Below are 20,428 nucleotides of genomic sequence, written 5' to 3' on the forward strand. Positions count from 1 at the left end.
AATTATACCAGTGTCTCATGTTAGGTCTCCAGGAACATGCCATGCTACCCAGGGTAATGGCTCACTGTGCCAGGCCTTGATTGTGTCCTCCCAGCCTCTGCCCCTGCATAGTAATCCATAGCCATCTGCCACTTAACTGGCACTGTGACAACTAAGGGACCAGTGAAACTCCTGAAGGAAGTATTTAGCCAAATTGAGAAGGCAGGAAATCCCACAGGATAAATATCTGTTTTATTCAACAGGAAAATAGTACACAACAAGCAGAGGAACTGTTCTGCATATAAAGAGGCTTTAAACTCATACATCCAAGAAACGTGTTGGTTGATTTGTGAATGCCTTAGAGTGTCTTAGTTACTTTCTCAGAGTTGAGATACAGGCAATAATCTAAAGAGGAGACATTTGTTTTGGCTCACAGTTTGTAGAGGTTTCAGTCCATAGTCAGCTGGCTCCAAGGCAGAGGGGCAGAGTAGAGGAGAAAGAGCTATGGCATGGGGACAGGAAGTAGAGAGAGAGAAATCCCACAGGAAAGGTGGGAGTTCTACCCTCCCAGGCCACACCCTAGTGACCCACCTTCTCCCTCCAGGATGCACCTCCCAAATCACATTCAGCTATAAATGCACCAGTGGACTGAGCCACTGACTAGTGCCACATTCCCATGATCCAGTCATCTCCCCGAAGCCCACCTGTGAGCACATGGGGCTATGGGGTGACACCTAGATATAAACCACAAAACATGGTCACTAAGAGAAGCTCAAACCCTAAGAGAATGGAAGTTCTACCTGGATGCTAATTGGGTGTTAACGTGGAAGTGTTCTCAAACTATTGGAAATGAAGGAAATAAGATTTTAATATAACTGGGCACAATGGCTCATGCCCGCTCTTCCAGCACTCTGGGAGGCTGAGGCAGGGAGATTGCAAGTTCGAGTCCAATTTCAGCAACTTAGCAACTTAGCCAGGACCTGTTTCAAAAACAAAGCCAAGAACTAGGAAGCTAGCTCACTCTGAAGGTCATTGGTTCGATACCCACTAACACACACACACACACACACACACACACATACACACAGTAATCCAAATGATAACAATGTAAATCAGGAGTTGGGTCACAGACCCTCCCTTGAACTAGGGGAAGCCAGGGGACAGATGATGCTATTTATGGGGATCCCACAAGTGTAGCTAGAGATGCCTGGGGTGAATTCTACCCAGAAGGCAGAGCTGCAGTGAGAGGGGAAGGTGCAGAGAAAATCAGCATAGCATGGTAATGTCCACTACACACCATCACAGTTGAGATTTTATAGGTTCCAGTATTTTCCAAACCTTTATTCTTATACTTTCAGCTTCACCCTTTATGTTCAGGAGCCTAACCAACTTGTTTGCTGGTGAGCTTTCAGATTGCTCTTACCTGGCTCCCACATGCTTAGGCACCGCTATCTGGTTAATGCAATCAGGACTTGGCAAATCAAAACTATTTTACATCTAGAGACCTGTCTGCTTAGTGCTGAAAATCAGGATGTCATTGTAGCAGAATTTTTATTGTGGTTTGGTCTTCATCTATTTTGGCCCTGGGGTAAATTCACATGTTTGTATCTAGGAGATGTATTGTCTTCTAGAAACGAAATGCGTGCTAATGAGGAGGCTCCTGGCAGTGTCCAGGCCCTGGGACCCTGAGCGGGAATGTGATGCTGGTGCTGCCCCCTGAGCTCCTCGACGGCCTGCAGACCACTGCCCTCGCCGTGCCATGGCTGAAGGTGCTGTGAAGCCCGCACCACTGCAAGTTCCAGGGATGGGCTGAGCACCAAGGGCGATCTCACTGCAGAGTCTTCACATGCATGATGCAGGATGAACCGGCCCCAGGCCTGGAGATGACCTCATGGGTCCACTTGGGATTCCCATGGGGTGGGCTGCACTTCCACCTGGGTCCTGGAATCTGGACTCTGGGAGCAAGCAGGCCTGATACTGAGCCTCCACAGTGCCCCTGCCTGAGGCTGTGTCTGTCCCACAGCACAGGAATATGACCTGGGAGTCAGGCGTGGTGGCATCACTTGTGATCCCAGCATTCAGAGGCTGAGGCAGGAGGATCATGAGTTCCGGGCCAGCCCGGACCACATAGTGAGGTCAGGGTCAGCCTGAACTGCATGGTGAGAGTCTGTCTCACAACATCGAAACAAAAGGCTGATATGAATAAAAAAGTAACCAGGGAAAGAGAAAGCTCTGTCTGTCTCAGAGTAGAATATCAGCTGACATGTACAGAAGACAGGAAAGAAGGAATCCTTAATACAGGGAAGAGCTAGGGCATGACCCCTGATGAGGACAGTGTGTGTAGACATCTGCCCTGGGATGCCTGTCCCCCACAGAGAAAGAAGGAGCACTGCGGGACCTCACAGGACACTGCCTTGGCCACGTGGTCAGTGTTAACCTCCCCAGGACCAGGCACATCTGACCAGCTGCCTCCCTCTGTGACCCCATGGAAGGACCCAGTGTCATCTGCAGGAGCTTGTCAGGAACGTACAGCCTGAATCTGATCATGGGAAGTACCAGGGAGACCTCAACAGAGGAATATGCTGAAAATGCTGCGGCTTGTCTTCTTCAAAATCTTCAAAGTCATACTGGGTGTGCTGGTGCAGCCTGTCATCCCTGCATTCTAGGAGGCTGAGGCAGGAGGAACAGAAGAGGAAGACCAGCCTGGGTAATTCATTTCTTCAAATTCTTAATTATGATTTTACTTGTCTTTTATTTTTTTCCTTTTTTTTTCAGGAAATACCAGGTAGCTGTCAATTGAGGCACATTCTGATAATTCTCTGGCCTAAATTTCAAAGTCGTACCTCAGCCTCCCAAGTGCTGGTGGTATAGGTGTCTGCCATCATACCCTGCCAATTGCAATTTTTCAGTATGATGTTTATATTTTTAGACCAATTTTTGTCTTGGCTTTGGTTTTTAGTACTTTGGATTGAACACCGGGCTTTTACACTGGCTACTTGATCCTTTTTAAATCTCTTGATTTTAGATAGATCTTGCTAAGTCGCTAAGTTGTACTGTCTGGGCTGAAACTTGCCATCCTTCTACCCCAGTGTCCCAGACTGCCAGAAAAGCAGGTAGGCACCACGATGCCTGCCTAGAACACATGGTTACTTGGCCCCCATTGCACTTTCTGTCCACAATCAGAGGGCAAAGCTGTACATGTCCCCTATCCCTGGAGTCTCGGAGGACAGCTTTGAGAAGCAGAGTTGTGCTGCTTAGGTTGCTGACTCGCTGTGTCTGGTGCTCTCCTCAGCCTGGCTCTGGGCTCCTCCTCCTCCTCCTCTGGCTTGAGACTTGCTGCTCTCTCAGTAGGACTTTGCATCTCCCGGAAACCTTCCCACACCTGCATTACCCCATGTAGTTCAGGCTCTCTCCTCTTTGCTTCACAACAGCCAATGAAGTGTGATCAGAGCCCTTAAGAACATCAAATCGGCAAGCTTGGTGTATCTGTCTGCAGAGGACTGTGTGTGTGTGTGTGTGTGTGTGTGTGCGCACACGCGCTTTACATGGAATTGAATGCAGGTTATTTGTACTGAGGAATATCTGCAAGTCTTCTGAATTCTGTATTTTGAGACACAGTCTCACTAAGTTGCCCAGGGTGGCTCAAACTTGTGATCTACCTGCCTCAGCCTCCTGAGTAGCTGGGATTATGTGTGGCACCCACCTGGCTCAACAATATCTTTGTCTCAGGTTAGCACACTGTCTTTGTCCAAAGGGAACAGTCAGTACCTTTGTCCTGAAAGGCTCTGTGATGGGTAAAATGGAGTGTGAACTAGATTACCTCAGGAGTGTCCCAGGGAATTAGTAAAACTCACTTCTGGGTGGGTACTGCCAGTGTGCTCTTGGGTCTATATCTGTTCCCTTCCCCATTGACTCTGGCATTTGTCCCTCCCCAGGTGAAACCTTTCTCTTACTACTCCATTCTCAAGGAGCCAGGACGTCTCCAGCTGATGTAATCCTGTCCTGGACTGTCACAGCATCACCGGAGGTCTCAGCTGTGACCAGAGGCAAAAATGGAGTTATGCCTGGACATGCCATAGCCCCCTGCAGGCAGGAAAACAAGGCCTAAACATAATTTAATTTTGCAATGCTTTTCCCCCAAAGTTATGTAGACTTGCTCTTGACATCAACCCATGTATAATTTACTGTGGCATGCGAGGCTAGAATCTAACCTTTCTTGAGGCAGTTATCCTGGCCTGACATTGTTTATGAATAACTCATCCATTTCACACTTATTCAGAATGAAAATCCTTATCATATATTACATTTTCATTTTTCTCTTTTTTCTCCTGTATCTCTTAAGAAAGAGGATCAAGGGATGGGTGGAGGGCATAGAGAGGGAAGGGAAAGCAGATGAAAAAGAAATTATGATCTCTTATGTACATGTACCAACCTCCCACAAGGAATGTAAGCATTATGTTCTACACATATGTACTAATACACTAAAATTTAAAAATTATCATTCAAGATTAATAAAAAATTTTAGTCATTTGGGGAAGAAAAGAACGTCTAGAGTACCTCCATTTCCTCCTGTATCTCATTGTCTGTAAAGGAAGCCTAGTTCTGTCACATGAGACACCAAAGCAGAAATAAAATATTACACTTCTACATGCAAGGACTTATGTCCATATGGATTAGTCTCTTTCACGGATCAGTCTGTCTCTACAACTATCTCAGTATTTGCTGTGAAGTGACAGGCTCACAATCCCCCTCAGAACCGCCTCCCATGGTGTAAAGGTCCTGCCCAGGCCCCCATTACTCTAACATTCCTCTGTGCCCCTGAGGCCCACACACTCCTCACAGGGAAGCAGGGCGATGAACCTCTCCTATAAGGCAGTGGGATGTCCAGGGGGAGCAGTCTTTAAGTATTTCCCGAGTAATTCATCACAGGTGTGTTTGGCACTGCTGCCTAGGGATATGTAGGGACAAGGCCCTGTGCCTGGAAGAAGCTGCTGCCTCCCTAATGACTGCCAGCAGCCAGGCTTCAAGCTGAAGTCCCCTCTGAGAGAGACACAGGAGCACACAAAGATGTTCAGATGCTCTTATGGGAGACCAGGAGTCAAGGCTGCTCGCTCTGCCCTCACTGCAGCACTGAGATCTCTGCCCTGGAAGCGGGGCAGGGGAGCAGCACCTGACTCCTGTCCTGTGCCACATGAGGGGACACAGTGTGGCCAGTGGCTGTCACATGCCTTCCCCTCACTCCCCTCTGTTCCCTTCACCCGCTGTGGACTGGGACAGATGGCCTTGGTGTCCTCCCTGGTTGGCTCATGGCCGCTGTCCCCTAGGCCACTCCAACATGAGTGTAACTCAGCTGTTGTCCATGGTGGGCCCCCACCTTGTTCTGCCACTTCAGAAGTTGGCACCAACATCTTTGGAGAAAGGGGAGGGACACCTCGGTGTGGCTCGCATCTGGGAGCGAGGGACCTGGGCCCATTTTTAAGACCCCCATCCTGCTCAATCCCCAGTAAGCTGTAATAAACACAGTCAGGCCTCTCCAGTATTCCCTGATGGGCCATTTTCAGTTCTTATATTCTCACAGACATAATAGCTGTCAGTGTCACAGGTCTCTTGTACCAGGACAGCTGGGCTCTCGTAGATGCCCCCACCCCGACTTGGACCAATCAGCAGGCCCAAATATAAACCAATCACAGGGCTGCAGCTGCTGTATGCTAGCACCGCAGTCACAGTTTTGGGGTCAGTCGATGCAGGAGGGCTCTGACGGGTGTACTGACCCCTGTGCTCCAGGACAGGCCCAGTTAAAGGCTCACGTCCATGGTCCTATACATCTGCTCATGATTTACTTCTCAGGTAGTGTGGGCTCAGGCCTTATAAAGGTACTCAGGATTCTTGTCCTGAGTAGCATGGCCAGGGTGATCACTGTACAAGAAAGAGCAATAAACATTAGGGGTGCTTAACCTGGTAGAGCTGCAGAGAACAGTACCCAACAAAGATCAATGCAGAAAGCAGCAACCTGCAGAATCTCCCAACTTTATTGGCACAAGCAAGCACCAAACAGCAGCAGAGGAGACCAGAAGCCGGCTGAGCCATCCAGCATCATGGGACACCATCCAGTGGCTTCAGGGTCACTCTCAGATCTGTACTGCACCAGGTCCTGATTTCTATCTTAGTGGAGCAAAGAACCCTCAAGTGACTGGCAACAAAGTGTTGCTGTCCATCAGCTTTGAACACATGAGGTATGGAGCATGTGCCCTCTGACTGAGCATGCTCAGGAATGGCTTGCCTCTACAGCAATGAGGAGCTCTTCCAAGTAGGTCACACACGAGTCTCCCAGACACAGTCCTCTGTCTCCTATGTTTGGAGACACTGCACTTGGAGTCATCCCCACTTGCTCCTCTTCCCTGCTGCAAGTAATAAACCTTTCCTAACTCTTGATCTCCTGATTGTGCTTATTGGCTTTGAACTCACCAGGGTGAAAACCCACCCTGCTTGGATACGTATGGTGTTGAATTGATGGAAAGCTGATTGGCTAGAAACCCAAGGGACTGTCCTTGCTTCCCAGCAGAAGCAGTGGGCGGTAGCAGCTCCCAGGGTTTTCCCTCCTACACTGCCCAGGGTGGGCCCCAGCCAGGTGGGGTTGCTCCTTCATGGAGCCGGACAGGCCAGCCCTCTACTGCCTTCATGCTGGGCAAACATGGATCAACGAGTGGTGCTTGACCAAGAGTCACAGTAACCATGACGGAAGGATTTAGATCAGGAAGGCACTCACATGGTCAGAGAGAGGTCTGCAAGATTGTGAGGTGTCTGTCCTGGATAATACTGACACAGAAGAACAAGGCCCAGCCCTTCACTTTGTCCGCTCAACCCCTGATCAGCTGTGACCTCATGTCAAACCCCTCCCACACACTGGTCTTGTCCCCAACAGGGCATGATCACCACAGCCTCCCCTACTGGATGTGTTCGACAAGGAGAAGCCACGATGACTTTGACACCACCATTTCCACAGAAACTGAAGGGGGCTGTCAATCAAGCCGCTGCTTCTCCTGCACCATGGCTGAGTTCTCACCATGACAGCTGGGGCTGCCTGGGACGCCCCACAGCAACACTGGGGAAGTATCTTCCTTGGCTGGTGCCAGCTTCCAATAAGGACCTATAGTACACGGCTCGCCCCACTGTGCAAAATTTAGAAAAGGAAGTACAATCACAGGAGTGTATTTTGGTAACAGATTGCTGGGTTTCAGCCAAACACAAACAGCTGAGCTTCAGCCCGTCCCAGAACCACCACGCACCAGCCCCCGCCAAACATGAGGCCCAGGGCAAAAGCATTCCCGTAACTCATCATGTCACTCTGTCCTTGATTCCTCTGTTCAGATGTAAAACCATGCTGCTCTAGCCACATAGCAGAGTGCTCAGAACTCCTTCCACTGTGAGTGCTGCTTCCTTCACGAGTGGCTCTTTCCTCCAACTGTTAGATTTGTCTACAGCTTGTCGTTTAACACATAAGAGCACCTAACATACCAGAACTGCATATTTTTCCAGAATGTGCAGATATGAATTACCCATTTCTTTTTAGATCATTCATTTCACTGTTCTTCGTTTTCAGCTGTTGGACTGTCCAAAACTTCAATCTCGCCTTCCCCACCTTCTGTATTAGGGAGCTTAATGTCACCCATAGTGACTTCACAGGCAATGCTACAGTCTGCATCCTCGGTCTCTGACCTGTCCTCTGCTCTGTGTTCATCGCTCTCTTCTGAACTATTTTGTTGTTTTGGACCTAACTGTTTCATGTCAAATTAGGCCCATCCTGCGAAAAGTAACAAGTGAGTAATCTAGTTTAGAGTAATCCTCAAAAAGGTTGCAATAAGACAACACAGGGAGCAAGTAAAGAGTAACACAAATAATGAACCAGAAATGTTAGAAAAACAAAGGTTTCTCAAAGCTAAGCACAGTGGCCCTTGCTTGTAATCCAGGCTACTCAGGAGGCTGAGGCAGGAAGATCATAAATTCAAGGGTAGCCTTGCCAACTTAGCATGCCTGGTCTCAAAACAATTTTTTTTTTCACTTTGAAAGAATTTCATGTGTAAGCTAATTACAAAAGAAAAAGCACTATAGCCACCAGTTTTGTTATAACAATTTTAAAGATGCTTCACCAATAAGTAGTTTTCTACATATATAAAGAAGCTATCTCTGCAAAATATTATTTACCTTCCTATGGAGTAACTTCACAGTCTCAGATCTTGAGCCAGGAAAATAAAGTTTATGCTGGTGAAACAACTTGGAGATTCTGACCTCATAATATCCTTTAAAATTATAAAAAGATCTTCCAAAAGGGGAAAGAATATACCTAGCAGGGCCTCCTCTGGCAAACCCATGCCCAGAGGGACTGCCTACAACCTGCAGGACTAGACCAGCGGCAGCAGGCTGAAATCTAGGAGAAGTGACCTACCTTCAGTGCATCTACCTGAGTCACGGAGTTATCAGCAGACTTGTAAGAAAGCAAGAAAACAGTGTAGAGATAAGATTCCTATGAACTAAACACTAGTATTTGGCTGTGATACCAAAGGTGTTGAAGAATAAAACAAATATGTTGATTATCATTCCCAAATGACAGCTCTGCCATTATTACGGAAAACTGCATGTGAGGTTTCTATTCTTAGGAGATTGCAGCTTGAAGACTTTCAAATTAGAATCTTAAAGTGTGATAAGCTCCTTTAAGCAGTAAGTCACAAATAATGAATATAGCACTGAACTAAGAAGATGGGCTTCTAACTCATCTTGGATTATTCGTGGGAGTATCACCATTGAAAGAGATCTTTTTCCTGAGACAGTCATGTTGCAGAGTCACACAAGACAACACAAAATTTCTCCAGTTTTCCCTACAAATAACAAATAGGAAAATCTGATTACAATAATATATTTTATGAGGAAAACATGTTTCTTAAAACTGTGTTTTCCGTTACAGCTATGACTGATGGGAAGTTAAGAACCAAATTTAAGACCTGATCATTTTTGTAAGCAAAGAGAATGTATACATAAGTTAAAATTCTGGTTAGTGTTTAAAAAACTTTTATAGGAAACTCTTTACAAGTGGAGAAACTAAGGCACAGAAACTTAATCATGTTCAGATTCAAGGCTGAATTTAATATTCTAGGTAGAAATAGAATTTAGGGCTCTGGTGCTCAGGGAAATGGGTGATGTCTTCCCAAAGAGAAAAATATATTTATTTTGGTGTGTGATATTAATAAGTTGTTTTTGAAATATATAATGTGAATTTTTGGGAAAATCTTTCCCATTTTTAGTTCTATGGAGGCTGAGGTTTCTAGGTATTTTCTCCCCAAAATATAAAATTGAAGGGGAGCTAGCTTTTAAATTAAAATAGGATTAATCTTAATTCCAAAATGACCTGAGTTCATTCTGCATTATTATATAACCAGCAGTACAGAGGCCTCCCCCGCAGCTCACACTTAGGTGCTTCTGTGAAGCTGATATAAGTGGACCCTACTCCACACTTACATAAAGTACAAAATTAAGCAGGATGTCTCAATCTAACTTTTCATAAACTCAACTATTTGAAGATGTCAAACTTATTACAGTGAGATCACATATAGTGGTATGGTCTGAAGTAGCCCAAAATCCAAGTATTTTGTTTATCCAACATGAAAACCTCTTCATACTGAGGAGTGAACTGTGAACTTACAGATCTTATGGACATCTTTCCCCACATGTATGTTTTAATCACAAAACTTTAAGTTTGCATCTGTGAGAGCTCAGGTAAGTGTCTGTAGTCATAATGTAGTAGTACAGTGCATTCCACGTAAGGGTAAAAAATAATTTTCAAGTTTGTTTTTAAAGTGCTCCATGTGCTGTATTGTCAACTTCTACATTATGGGAAGCCATTAGGACTCATAATAATCTTTAGAAAAGATCAGCAGTTAAAGAAAAATGATTTGTTCAAAAAAGGATATATAGATTAAGAGATGCAAAAGCTCTTTAGGGACATTCAAATCCAATGTTTTCGAAAATCCACTAGCAGACAGAAGAGGGATGGCAGAAGTATTTAGAGGAATGTCAGAGTTTCAGAGATTACAAGGTAACTAGTGTGTAAACTCAGAGCAGTTTACATATTTTGGTAACAAGTATTTGTTTAGCAAAACAGGGACAAAAATAAACTAGGTACTAGTTCCTTATCAGAAATGAAACAAATCAAGTTTGCCCAAATACTCAGCAGGTGAATTATAAACATTTTTTAAAGAAATTTCACGGCTAATAGGTTGCTTCATCCCTGTTGTTGTCACCGTCAGCACCAAAATCGTCCCCGCATTCAAAGTATGAATTAATGTCGCCATTTTCCTCTTCTAGCTCTTCTTCGTCGCCATAGTCTTCCTGTTCTGCATCATCATCGTCATCGTCATTGTCATCATCTTCCTTTTCTCTTTGCTTCCTTCTTTCTCTCCTTTTTCCTCATCAGATTTTTCACCATCACCTCTCTTTTCCAATTCCTCAATTTTTTGCAGCACATCTGCAGTATTAACGAGTAAAGAGACTTTGCCTGTACCTTTTGTGTTTTTGGATTTTAGGTCTTTTCTGCATTTTTTCCACAGCATCATCTCTCTTGGGAGTCTTCTCCGATCTGGTATCCATTCTTCTTTGTATGTCTGCATGTATTTTTTGCTATACCTTTCAATATCTGGCTTTTCTTCAGGTTTTCCAATAAAATAAGGCTTTCTTTTCATTGTTTCTCTCAATTCCTGCTTCAAGGCCAGCATGTAATCTTCACTTTCTCCTATTTTCAGTGCCACTGGTTTATAATCTGTATCCTAAGGAAACAGTGGTGGTGGCTTGAACACTACATCAGGCAACTTTTCACCTTTGCCAAAGCCAACAGCCTCAATATTAAAGGTATAGGCAGCACGACCTCTTCCTTTATTCCCAGCCATCAAATTTAGTTGTACCAGAAGAGAGGGCAAACCCTGCTTACTAAGTCTCGAGCCTTGAGCAAGAGCTGTGCGGGGTGCAAGCAGCGAGGCTCGGGGCCACAGGTTGCACCTGGGACACACGCGCACCCTCAAAATAAAATTTTAAGCAAAGTCCTGGGACCCATCTCACAGGTAGAATGCTTGCCTGGCATGCTCAAGAGTCTACGTTCACTCCACACACCAAAGGTGGTGAAATGTTTTTGGTACAACCTGGCACTGTTGTGCTCTCAGTGGAAGGATCATCACAGTGATGACCTGCATTTGCCAAAGGCAGGGAAAGTGGCCTCCAGCCCAACTGTGCACACACGGATCACACTCACCTGCACACACTCCGTATGAACACGAGCCAGGCTCCACGCTGGGCACTAGAGACTCAACAGCAAAAAGTCAGCACAAAGCCCGGCCCCTAAAGCTCACAGGTCTGAGCAGGGCCAGCAAATTAGTCTAAGGCCAAACACTGCCTGCTCCCTGCTTGTGTTCAGCTTGTGAACTAAGAATGGCTGTTACATTTTTAAGTGGTTGGAAAAAATCAAATAATACTATTTCAGGAGAGGGGGAAAGTGCAGGAAAAGTCGGGTTTCAGTAGCCACGAGGGAGGCCTCCGGATCTGGGGGCGGCAGAGGCTTCGCAGGAGAGCAGGTGAGACAGGGGCTGGAGGCAGGGCCACAGCCCGGGAAGGGATCCCGAGTCCAGCGAACACCATGGGAGGGGTCCTGGCTCCCAAGCCGCGGCCACCCACAGAGAGGACGCGCCTGAGAGAAGGCGCAGGAGAGGGAGACAGCTAGGAAACTCGGCCAGAGTCCAGAGGGGGCACCGTGACTGCCAGGACCAGGGCCGGAGGCGATGGAGCTCATGCAGCGGGGCTGGGTTGGGGTTCGCTCTGCAGCAGGGCTGACCGGATGTGGGGCTGATGGGACGCACTCGGTGACTACGGGGTGAGGTCTGTCCAGATGCAGGGGCTGTAAGGGGAATTCTAGTGTAGAAAGGACGTGAGATAGAGACTGTGATAATGCTCACACAAGGTGTGTGGACTCGGCCATTCTCACAAACACGTCTTTATGTTTGCACACTGAATGACTCAGAGTGATTCCCTCTTTTGGGGCCTGGATGGAGGAAAATAAGGCAGGTAGGGCATTTAAGAAAATACTGATTCACAATAACAAATGCCCCATTCGAATGAAAGCCCTCCTGTGACCCCTGTGAGTGAATCCCTGTGCTCTCCCTGGGAAGCGTAGGCACCCACAAGGCCTTAACTGCAAGGTCACCGTGTTCCTGTGCAGTGACAGAAACATAGGCTCAGCCCAGAAAAACTGAAAATGAAACTTGGAAATGAAGTGGAAAAGTTCTGGCTCTTCTTGGTAGGTGACAAAGAACCCCGGTAATTTCACCACATTAAAAGAAGATGAAGCATGGTTACCATCTGTGTAACTTGGCCGAGGGTCCAGTCAATATTTTCAATATTGAAATGGCCAAGGGGAATGGCTTCCATTGTCTTTCTGAGTTTCTCCTTTGCTTAAGCCAACAAAATCAGTTAAAACCCCAATTTGATAAAAACTAGATACTAAGAGATCTGCTTATTTCAATGAACCTCAAGTCCATTATAAACTGGAGGATACTTCATCATTGAATGAAAACCACTGATAAACGTGAAAAGCTTAGCTGGACGTGGTGGTGTACATCTATGATCCTAGATACCCGGGAGGCTGAGACAGGAACATCCAAATTGCCTAGGAAACTTAGCAAGACCTTGTCTCAAAAATTAAGATTCAATCAGTGCTGGGGTTGCAGCTCAGTGCAAAGGTCTGGGGTTCAGTCCCTGTGAGAAACGCTGCACAAGAGACCAGCTTGACACAGGCTTTGTGAGCAAAAGGCTGGTTTATTCTCCACCAGGGGGCAGATGGGCTGAGATCAGGAAAGATGTCAGCAACTGGCCAGAGGGAAGCAAAGTTTCATAGGGCTTGGGGAGGGGGTGCTCTCTTAAGGAATCTGGGTGGAATGCTGTGGTCCAGGTGCCCAGGATGTTCAAGGCAGGTGAGCAGATAACGGAGTCCTTGGCATCGGGAAGATTGCAGTCCTGTCTTCAGTTTTTTTTATGGCCATCTGTGCTGAGAAAAGCATGAACCTTTCATGGTTTCCTGTTGTTTATTGATAACAGCATCTTTGCTCAGAGGGTCTCACTCAGGTCAGGCGTTACAGTCTCCAGTACTACAGAAAAAAAAATAAGAAAGAGAAAAATTAGTGGTGTATGCAAGCAAGCCTCACAGTAGGCTGAGGCAGGAGGATCAAGAGTTTGAGGCCAGCCTGGGCTACACAGTGAGCTCAAGGCCATCTTGCAGTATACTGTAACACCTTGAGTCAAAACAAAAGTAAATTTCACAAACATTGAAAATTACATGAAAGCCATTGGAATAAATTCTGAGTGTGGAAACAAATTACAAGTGTTCAGTGCTTGAGCATTAGAGAATAATTAATGACCAGAACTGGCCCCGTTATATGGGATCGGCTACCACTTAAACACCAGCTGCTCCTATAGGATGTCTGGAGCTTTCTCACAGATGTGCACTAAGTTAGATGTTTAGTTACCCCTGAGAAGCTTTCCTGTAACAGTAACTGTAGTTTGGGGTATTTATTAGGGATGGGGTCTCACTATGCTGTCCAGGTTGCTCTTGATCTCCTGACTCAGGCAATCTTTGCTTCTCAGGCTCCCAGACACTGAACTATAGGTCTGCACCACCTCACCCAGTGGTTAGAAATCATAGCTTTGGGCTCCACAAAGTCATCTCACAGGTAGTTTTCAGGAAAAGTTATCGTTTTCTTGTTTTGTTTTTGTTTTTCTGAGACAAGGTTGTCACTAGGAGGCCCAGGCTGGCCTCAAACTCCTGATCCTCCTGCCTCAGCCTCCTAAATGCTGAGATTGGTAGTGTGCACAGCTGTGCCCGGCTCCAAAGTCGCCCTTCTCGCTGTTTTCGTGGTACTGGGGGTTGAATACAAGGCCTTGACGCTGAGCTACATCCCTGTCCCTTTTTACTTTCATTTTTTCTGAGTCATTTTTTCTCGCTAAGTTGCCCCAGGCTGGGGTCATCCTGGAAGGTGGGGTCCTCCCTAGGCCCCTCCCCTGTCCCTCAGCTCCTCAACGATTCCCTGGCAGCAGCTCTTTGGACTCTGAGACCCTTGACCTCTCCCAGGTGGGCACAGAACTCCACGCAGGCTCAGGACTCACCATGGACTCCAGGGCTCCGCAACCAGCAGGGTAGAAAGGGTCCTTGTGCAGGAAGGAGGCTCAATCCAGGGGGTGGGGATAAGGTCGTGATTGGAGGAAATCAAGGTGTGGGGGTGTCCACAGATTGGTCTCCCACGTCTGATAGGCCCATTAGGCCGGGGGTTGGGCTGAGGGTTGGGCTTAGGGTTTGGCTTAGGTTTGGGCTTGTCAGGCTTAGGGCTGGCCCCCGGTGAAGACCTATTCCTACAGCTCCTGGGCATTGAAGGTCGGGGCCCATTTCTGCCTTGGCGGTTTCCACATTCTGGCATCTGCCCATTCATTGTGTTCAGAAGAAAACAGCTGGCGAGGCTCGGTTCCCCCCCACTGTCAGCCGGGAAGAGCATGGCTTCTGGTGGCGCTGTGCAAAGAACACAGGATGTGGATCCTTGGAAAAGCAAAAAAGTAGATTTATTCTTACAGTCTGCTTATTCTGTTCAAGTTTTGGATATAAGGTCTCATTGTGTAGGGCAGGCTGGCCTTGAATTGGCTGTTTATTCTTTCCTGTGTTCTTAAATTTATGTTTAGAGTCATGGTGAATAAAAGGGTGCTCAAGTCTTAAGCCTCGCCTGGCACCTGTGGTGTGAACGGGGTTGCTGCAATGAGCAGATCCAAGGGCTGGGCGGGCAGGCCCAGGCCAGCACTGAGATATAAATGAATCAGTGAGTTGAAAAACCTCAGTGACCATATTTCTTGAAAAATTCCTGCTATTTCTGTGCATTTATTTACTTCATGTGAGGAAATCATAATTTCTTTGCTTGTGACTTATCTCACAAAAAAATAACGTCCTTAGCTTTATACAAGCTATAGCATGTGGCAGGACTCCTTTCTTTCTTTCTTTTTTTTTTTTTTCCATACTAGGGTTCAAACTCGGGACCTTGTGCTTACAAGGCAGGTGGTGGAAACACTGAACTAAATCCCCGGCCCGGGACTCCTTTCTTTTTAGGGCAGAATAATGCACCATCAAATCCATACACCACATTTCCCTTCAGTAGGCATCTATATTAGTTATTTTTCTCTCATTGCTGAGACAAAATACCCAATACTCAGTGTTAAGGAGGAGAGGTTTACTTAGCTCACAGTTGCAGAGGTTTCAGTCCATAATCGGCTGGCTACAAGGCAGGATGGCAGATGGCAGAGGGGCAACAGTTCATGGGTCGAACACAGCAAAGGCACCGAGGGACAAACACAGCTCTTTCTCTCCCTTTATGTCTTATTGAGACTACTTAGGGCAGGTAGTGGTCATGACAAGGAAATAATGCACAACAGGGCAGGTTTATGTCTGTTGCCAATGTTCCTCCCCCATGTTTTTGGCATAAAATGTTCTGTTAAAGCAATGTAACTGTTTGAGCTGCATGATGTTCCTATCTCATCTATCAAAATGTTCTGTTCAAGCAATGTAACTTTTTGAGTTCCATGATAACCCCACCTAATGTTTTAAGAGTGTTCTGTTAACCCTGCCCTTCCACTTCTATTAGCATGCTCACCCACCATGGGTTTCAAGAATGTTCTGTAAACTCTGCCCATCTGCTTCTATGACAGTGTTTACTCATGGTCCCTTCCCCCGCACCCTGTAGCTCTCTATATAAGGTTGCTTCCATTTCTGTTCAGGGTTCAGACTTTAGAGTACAAACTCCTTGGGTCCGCTGGCATAATAAAACTTGGTTCCCTCCATCTCTTAGAGTGCTGCCTTCAGTTTCTTTGTGCTTTTGGATAACGGTAACAGTTGGTTGTAATACAGAACTGTAATGCTGAGGTGTTGCACTTTGCTCTAACATTTGGTTCCCTCAGTGGGAGAATTCACTGTGCTGGTTAGGAGCAGGGGAGCAGCATTGGGGGCGGATGAGGCAGCACACCCCTGCCCACTTGGAGGGCCCTTCTTCAACATGTGAGGGCACCGACCAGTTGCAGTCTCACCTCTAGCCCAGACTCAGAGGAGAAGTGGACTGGTGCCCCATCAGGACTTCAGGATAAGGTAAAGCCCTGGGGCCCATGCCAAGCCAGGCCTGTCCCTTTAGATGGAAGGGTAGACTGGTCTCAGAATGGAGTCCTCAGTTAGGACTCTTCCCAGGGTGGGAGGAATGTTTAAACTCTGAATGACTTTCTGATTGTGTGAGTGACTGTAACTGGTTCACGGCTTGTGAAGACCTATCTACCCACAGCTTTGGCTACAGAGTCTGAGTGAGCCCTAACTTGTGGTTCCACGGTGTCATCATATGGCATACTGGTGACTCACCTCCTGTAATAGGAGGTTCGTGAAGCCTGGGATTACGGGTACACCTTAGTTAAGATGTGCCTAAGCTCCTGTGAGGGATATGGCCAAGCAGGTGCCTGAGTGGTCTCCTTTGGGGGACTCCCTCCCCTTGTCTGTTGCAGCTCCGTTCAAGGGACACCACATACAACATGGGCAATAAACACAGTAATCCCACTGACTTAGACTGCATGGTCAAAAATTTTAGTGGGGAATATGGAGATAACTTGAAGCCTGCAAGGTTTTGAACCCTCTGTGAAATAGATTGGCCCCAGTTCAATGAAGGGTGGCCCCCTGAAGCAACTCTAGACATCCAGATGTTGTGGATGAGCCTGCCAATAAAACTTAAGGTTCCCTCTATCTCTCTGAGTGCTGCCCTTGGTTTCTTCATCTCCAAAGACCTTCACATAGCTATAATACTTGGCTGTAACACAGAGCTATAACACTCACACCCTTAATCTTGGTGCCCTTGAGACTAGCATTGCACCATGAATCAATCACAAACTCTAGGTTCAGCCACCACAGAAAAAGGTGCATGAGGCTTTGAGGGGCTATCTAGATACAAGCCACAATAGTATCGGAGTTGCTTCCATGTCTGGATGCTGTGAAAAGCGCCAGAGTGAACGTGGGTTTGCATATAATCTCTCTAGATCCAGCTTTTCAAGTCTTTTGGGTACAAAGTCAGAACTGAGATGATTTGTTTTTAAGGAAATTTTACTTTTTCAGCTACCGCAATATTGTGCTCTCTAAAATTTTACATTTCCATCAACAGTACACAAGTGTCTTCATTTCTCCACCTTCTTAAAAACATGAACTTTTTCTTTCTATTTTTTAAACTTTTTTCTTTCTTTTGGCCTTCTTTTTTTTGGTACTGGGAATCGAACTGGAATCCTTGTGCTTGTGAGGCAGGCGGTGGAACCGCTGAGCTAAATCCCGGGCCCTGGCTTTCTTTGTGGGAGTCGTCATCCCAGTGGATGTGAGTTTGTATTTCCTTATAATGTTGATTTGCATTTTTCTAATGACCAGTGAGGCTGACAATTTTTCCTGTGCTGTTGGTCATTTGTTTATCTTCACAGAAATAGCTATTCCAGTCCTTTGCCCATTCTTTCATAAGGATTATTTGGCTTTTAATTGTTGATTTATAGGGGTTCTTTTTATATTCAGATTTTCCCCCTGTGGTGCTGGGTTTGAATCCAGGGCCTTTGGCCTGAGCTACATCTCCGGCCTTTTTTCATTTCTTATTTAGAATCAGGGCCTTGCTAAACTGCCTAGCTGCCCAGGTTGGGCTGCAGCTTTTGATGCTCTGGTCCCAGCCTCCCAGGTGCTGGGCACACAGGCGTGGACACCACACCCAGCTGTGTTGTGAATACTACATCAGACGCAGCCCTGCTAAGCACCCTCCTCCATTCTCTGGGTAGCTTTCTCACCTGCTTTCCTTCATGTTTGTCCTTTAAGTCTTTTCTGACCACCTGCAGCATAACCTGAACGTTCAGCTCTGGGATGCAGAGCAGAAGCAGAATCTTGGACCAAACTCTGCTTCTGCTCAAAAGCAGCCCCAGAGTCACGGAGACTGGGGTGAAGCCACCCTCTGATCACTCGCTCCAAAATCTGTATTCAACCTTCATTCACCTCAATAACCTCCTGCTTAGCTTTTTCCTCCTTCAGGTCAGCGCTTAGTCACCTCCTCATGTCTGAGACAAATCCCCGACACCCCCAGCTTAAAGGAGGAGAGGTTTACTTTGACTCACAGTTGTAGAAGTCCCAGTTCTTCCGTGGTCAGTGGTTGCCAGGGAGAAGGGCGAGGTGGAAGGGCCTGGGAGGAGGAGAGCTGCTCACAGCAGGGTGGCCAGGAAGCAGGCAGAAGGAGGAGCAGGAGGAAGATAAACCCTTCTAGGCCACGCCCCAGGGACCGCCTCCCGCCAGGCCCCGCCCCCTAACAGCGCATTCGCTGGTGAGGGCTGAATGGGTGGATCCCCTGAGGAGTATACACTTCCCAGGAAGAAGTCACCTCCCCAAAGCCCACCTCTGAACACAGGAGACTTTGGGGGACACCCTGGAAGTAATCCATAACAGGCACCCAGTCTTCTCCAAAATGTTTGAGGCCTCCATGGTCTTTTTTTTTTTTATCTTTCATGAGTTTGAATTTTTTTCTCTGGTACTGAGGATCGAACCTGTTGAATGTGGGCCCTTAGTACTGACATACATCCACACCTGTTTTGTTTTTTATTTCAAGAGAGGGTCTCACTAAGTTGCTAAATTGCCCAGGCTATGAATTACAGCCTGGGCTACATAGTGAGTTCAAGGTCAGCCTAAACCATGTAGCAAGAAACGATGTCAAAAACCACAGAAAAATATCTTTAGAAGGAGACAAGTAAAATCATAATTAAAAATTGAAATAAATTCCCCACCTTGGCTTGAACATGGGATACTCCTGCCTCAGTGCCACAGAGTGCTGGGATTGCTGGCAAGCAGCACCATGCCCAGCATGACTTTGAAATTTCTGAAGAAGATAGAGCAAAGAATTTTCAGAATGTGCCTCTATTGACATCTATCTGGTATTTCCTCATTAACAAAATAGAAGACAAGGAAAAGCATAACTGAAAATGTGAAATAATGAATTGCCCAAGCTGGTTTTCCACTTCTGTTCCTCCTGCCTCAGCCTCCTAGAATGCAGGGATGACAGGCCTGCACCAGCACACCCAGTATGACTTTGAAGATTTTGAAGAAGACAAGCCACAGCAATTTTAGCATATTCCTCAGTTGAGGTCTCCCTGGTACTTCCCATGATCAGATTCAGGCTATACATTCCTGACAAGATCCTGCAGATGACACTGGGTCCTTCCATGGGGTCACAGCGGGAGGCAGCTGGTCAGATGTGCCTGGTCCTGGGGAGGTTAACACTGACCATGTGGCCAAGGCAGTGTCCTGTGAGGTCCCGCAGTGTGAAGCTGCTCCTTCCTTCTCTGTGGGGGACAGGCATCCCAGGGCAGATGTCTACACACACTGTCCTCATCAGGGGTCATGCCCTAGCTCTTCCCTGTGTTAAGGATTCCCTCTTTCCTGTCTTCTGTATGTGTCAGCTGATATTCTACTCTGAGACAGACAGAGCTTTCTCTTTCTCTGGTTACTTTTTTATTCATATCAACTTTTTGTTTTGAAACAGGGTGTCACTATGCGGTTCAGGCTGACCTTGAACTCACTATGTGGCCCAGGCTGGCCTGGAACTCATGATCCTCCTGCCTCAGCCTCTGAATGCTGGGATCACAAGCGAGGGACGCCACGCCTGGCTCCCAGGCCATATTCCTGTGCTGTGGGAGCAGACACAGCCTCAGGCAGGGGCACTTTGGAGGCTCACTATCAGGCCTGATTGTTTCCAGAGTCCAGATTCCAGGACCCAGGTGGAAGTGCAGCCTGCCCCGTGGGAATCCCAAGGGGACCCATGAGGTCATCTCCAGGCCTGGGGCCGGTTCATCCCGCATCATGCATGTAAGGACTCTGCAGTGAGATCACCCTTGGTGCTCAGCCCATACCTGGGACCTGCAGTGCTGCGGCCTCCACAGCACCTTCAGCCTTTGCACAGGGAGGGCGGTGGTCTGCAGGACATCGTGGAGGCCATTGAGGAGCTCAGGGGGCAGCACCAGCCCATGTTCCTGCTCACGGTCCCAGGGCCTGGACACTGCCTGGTGCCAGACTGGATTCTATGGAACCTCCAAGATCATAGACTTTCCCACTGGTATCACCACTCCCAGCCCAAGCATGGAATGTTTAGGATCTTGTTCTAGCAAAATAGAATATGCCATGCTGGGTGGTCAGAATCTTCTCAAAAATATTCGAAAGTGTTGTGTGTGTTAAAGGCTCAGAGAGGAGAGAGAGCATCCCTCCAGGCCTTGTGAAACCAATCAAGCTGTGTATTTCAGTTGGTGCAAGCGAGCTGAATCCAAGAAGAGAGTTAGCCCTCAGCAAGGGCAG

At 46.9% G+C, this 20,428-nt stretch overlaps 1 long non-coding RNA gene and 1 pseudogene across 1 annotated transcript; both read right to left on the reverse strand.

Moving 5' to 3' along the window:
• Window positions 1–10,239: 10,239 nt before the first annotated feature.
• Window positions 10,240–10,913, reverse strand: LOC101697708 (DNA-directed RNA polymerase III subunit RPC7 pseudogene; annotated as a pseudogene).
• A 1,878-nt stretch (window positions 10,914–12,791) lies between these two features.
• On the reverse strand, window positions 12,792–18,302 carry LOC110349167 (uncharacterized). The gene is made up of 3 exons (XR_002394968.2): window positions 18,208–18,302; window positions 14,173–14,596; window positions 12,792–13,157 (listed from the first exon to the last, which is right to left on the reverse strand). It is a non-coding gene; the product is annotated as an uncharacterized LOC110349167 (long non-coding RNA).
• Window positions 18,303–20,428: the final 2,126 nt, after the last annotated feature.

This window comes from Heterocephalus glaber, unplaced genomic scaffold (genome assembly GCF_053883595.1).
Source record: "Heterocephalus glaber isolate CG9 unplaced genomic scaffold, H.glaber_assembly_v1.0 deba00001572, whole genome shotgun sequence".
Classification (NCBI taxonomy): Eukaryota; Metazoa; Chordata; class Mammalia; order Rodentia; family Bathyergidae; genus Heterocephalus; species Heterocephalus glaber.